Genomic DNA, 4386 nt, shown 5'->3' on the forward strand with positions numbered 1-4386 from the left:
TGTACGCAAAACAGAGAAAGGAAGTTCAGTTCCTCCTGCTAAAAACCAAAAGCAGCTCTACAGATTTCATAAGAGGAATCCAGCCATCATTTCCAATGACTGAGCCTCCCTCCCCAGTTTCCACTGGAAGCTCAGGCCTATTCCAAGTCACCAGCTGACCAGCTCATTCAGTTCATTGTCCCAGTATGCACCCTCCAGTCGGCCACCTGACCTTTCAGTCCTGGCTGAACCCTATGTAAACTTTGTACTATCTGTATAGAGCAGGTGTGGTGGTGCACACATAATTCCAACACATTAGAGGCTAAAGCAGAAGAATCATGAATTGGAGGCCAGCCTGGACTATGGAGCAAAACCCTGTCTTAATAAATAATAAAAACCTTTTCTAGGATTCTGTCTAATTTACCTTATGTATGGTGTATTCACGTGTATATCTTCAGAAGGGTGGGGGGGAGCACAGAACTCAAGGGAAAAGGGGTGAAAATGCAGCAGCAGAGCCCACTGGACATTAATGAAAGTGAACTATATAACTTGTGGGTAGAGATTGGAGGGAGAGACTGAGAATGAGTGAACAGAAGATACTGTATGAAAGGAAATGTACTCATTACCTGATTCATGTAATTGTAACCCCTCTGTACATCACCTCTATGATAACAATAAAGTAAATTAATTAAAAAAATAATAAGCGATGTGTATGTATGCTGCAAATGGGAGGCACACTTCTTCCTATGTGAAGATGTTAAGAAAATTATTAAATTACTCTATTTATAAAAATGTCTTTATTTCACAAATATTATGTCATCCCAATAGGTATTCATGACTTCTCAACTTCAGCTCGCAAAGACTTGAGGCCCTGCAAACACTACAGGAAATTTAATTGTTGCAAACCTCATTTAAAAGCAAAACCCAAATTATATCCTTTATATTCTTGCAGAATCAAGAGTTCAGCCCTGATTTAAATCCACAGAACTCTCCGAGTTTGATCTCCTGCACTGCAAAATAAATTACTAATAAATCCACATACTGTGGGACAAATCTTGCTTATACTAATCATACTGAGGTTTGTGGCCTCAATACCTGAACCACCTCTATGTACTTAGGAGAGTAAAGAGAACTTATTTTATCAGCTCTATATAGCTGTGGGCAGAATTCAATTTTAAAATCTTAAGTTCACTTGAGCACTGTTAATAATAGCAGAAAAATTAAAACCACTGTCAACCCCAGAAGACTTATGTGGATAAATGGCAAATGGATTTAGTAGATACAAATGAGGCCAGTAAAACCTATATTACTAGTATGGCATGGAACTTTCAAGATAACTGGGATATCAAGATAAAATTTAAGACAAAAAAATGTAAGATGCATAGTTCATTTTCAAAACAGTGTCTAGTGAGTATCACTGCTACATTAGTTCACCCTCTGACCCACCCTTTCTGGGAGGGAAAAACTGGGCGAAGGGGAGGGAAGGGGTGACACTATTCAAAAAGTTATGTAACTGTAACCACCCTTCTGTACATCACTTTACAATAACAAGAAAAAATGTAAGATACAGAAATATGATTATGCCACACTTTGGGCAAAAAAAAAGAATATGTGTGTGTGCAATCTGCAGATGTGAACTATGTCAAAGACTAGGAAAAATCTCGATGTTTCTCTTCCTAAACACTAGCACTAATTACAAGAGGCTAATGAAAGTCACTTCGGTAGGAGGGAAGCAGGTGGCAGGAAGAGGGACATTTACTTTTCATTTTCTATCACTTTTGTTTCCTTTGACTTTCAAATTATTAGTTTGATCACCTGTTTTTAAATTAAGTTTTTGATGCTAAGAAACTATTCTGACCAGTTCTGCAATTCTACACTATTTTTCTCACCAAATGAAACAGATGAGTGACAAACCAAGGCTGCGGAGCTTAGGCCACAGTAACTGAGCTCCACACTTGGAGATAGAAGCCTTCAAAGGGATTGTTCACCTCCTTCATCTCACAGCAGGGCCACCCCCTCCCCCACCTCCAGCAGCCCCAGGCCTCCTTTTCACCCCTCAAACTCCCTCTCACATGAAGACAGCACGGATTTCTAATTGGGCAGCCCAGGGTAGGGATCTCACTGCAGATGAGGCCCCGGGTGAGGCCACCCTGCTATGCCAAATTGCATGGGGTGGTGGTGGGCAGGGGGGCGGGGGGGGGGGGAAGCTTGGGCTCCTCCTTATTTTCTAATCCTTCCTGGGCAGAATTCCTTTCTCCTTCCTCCAAATACCACCAAGTTTCATTTGTTCATCTATCATCACTCATTTTGCCTTATTTACATATGAGTCACTCTGAAGGTAGGGGAAAGTATTGTTCATAGCTCCTGAGAGCTGAAAATAGCACCTTTGGAAGGTTTCGGATTGAGTATTACTAATATAAAACCACCTGAGATGCTATCAGACCTGTATTATTCCAAGCTGTATTCTACAAAGGTAAGTTTTTTTAGAGACTTTAATATGTGAAATTAATAGCTAGCAGGATTTGCAAACTGACAGGAAGTATGTTTTTGCTCTGCCTTGCTTGGCCTTAGCACATGTTTTCGAAAACATTATCTGCAGGCCTATGAGAGAGGATCAAGGCCCTTCATTTTGACAAAGGCCCCGTACATGTTGACTCAGTAATTGTTGTCGGGCCACTGAGGAGTGGTTTTGAGATGACTTTTACTCAGCTGCTAAGGCAAAAACTATGTACTAGATGATAAAGAACATTTGCAAAGCACATATGGAACATCTGAGAACTGAGAAAGCCTAAGAGGGAAATGAACACATGAAAGTCCCAAAGGAAAGAAGAAAACCAGCAAGAAGCTCAACTGAGAAGCAAGCAGCTAGAGTCAGGAAGAAATGATCAACCTGCATGAGGTCAAGACTTCTGGGAAGAAAGTAGAAGTTTCTTAGAAATTGTATTTTCACAGGAAAATCAACTGTTTTATGAAGAGATAGTAACCTTGGAATTTGAACATGAGTTCTATATGAAGAACCTTCTAGGAAAAAAAAAATCACTGAGCGATATTAGTGGTTATTAGATGAATGTAACATTGGTCCTTTTCAAAGCCTTATTTATATCTTAGATAAAAAATAGTGAAAACTACATCATAAACTTTACATTTGACAAAAGCACTCTTTCACATGGTTTTAGTTTACTTGCTAATTCAAATGCAAAAGGTCTTGTAATTAACAAGAGATGTAAGTACTTTCTCTTCTCCCTTCTTTGGAACTAATGTGGTTTATCTTTACACAGAAATAGAGAAACAGACATTTCACTCTTCACTGCCTTCCTAAACTTTTCATGGGCTGGTGATGGTAGCTCATGCCTATAAATCCTTAGCTACTCAGGAGGCTGAGATCTGAGAATCCCAGTTCCAAGCAAGCCTGGGAAGGAAAGTCTGTAAGACTCTAATCTCCTATTAGCCACTAAGAAACCAGAAGTGGATCTGGGGCCCAAGTGCAAAAAATAGATAAGATGGCCCAGGCCCCCAGTTCAAGCTCCAGAACCAGGACACCAACACATACATACACACACACACACACACACACACACACGCCACTCTGCAAAGGAAGAGCATGAGACTTAATCCACAGCCCACAGGGTTCATAAATCCCACTGCTTCCTGATGAAGCACAGTGGGAATAATTATAACAAATGAGTTGCATATCATCCTATAAACTTGGAATATTAATCTCTCTGTCATTTACAGCCTACTCTCCACGACACCAAGGGGGAAATCGCAGAGGAAGGAGAAAAGATCCAAAAAGCAACAGTAATTCCAAGTGACAGACTTTAAATCCTGCAACAACTTTTCTGATGACTTGGTTTACAGAAGAATCCCCAGAGCACAGTGCAAGTAAAATTCTTTCAAACCAAACTACTGTAGATCTGGCCAGCTTTTGAAATGATCCAATAAGCACAAAACCAGTATTTAAGCCACGTCCAGGTGGCTGACCATGCACGGGCAAACGGAAAAACCTTGTTCTTGGTTTAAAAAAAAAAAAACCAAACTAATAACAAAACAACCACCTATCACCAAACGAAGAACAAGTGTAAAATAACTCAGGCTGCCTCTCGGACTCTGAAGGTTTTGCTGCCTTCAGAATCCCGAATCACCAGGTAAAAACACCGGCGGAGCAGGGAGCAGCTTTGCACCGCTCCGAGAGGATGAAACAACAAAACAATAACAGCGGTAATAATAATAACAGTGGGAGGGGGCCCCCCAAACTCCACCCTGATTTCCCCTCTCTATCCCGGGCCTGGGAATCCGGCTCCCAACATCCCCCCGCTGGGGCGGCCTGGGCTCCGCTACGCCCCGCTCCCGGGAGGCCGGCCTCCCCTCGGCCTCCCCACGGGGAGCGGGCCCGGCCCACCCCGCGCC

Source organism: Dipodomys ordii, unplaced genomic scaffold, assembly GCF_000151885.1.
Source record: "Dipodomys ordii isolate 6190 unplaced genomic scaffold, Dord_2.0 Scaffold106, whole genome shotgun sequence".
Taxonomy (NCBI): Eukaryota; Metazoa; Chordata; class Mammalia; order Rodentia; family Heteromyidae; genus Dipodomys; species Dipodomys ordii.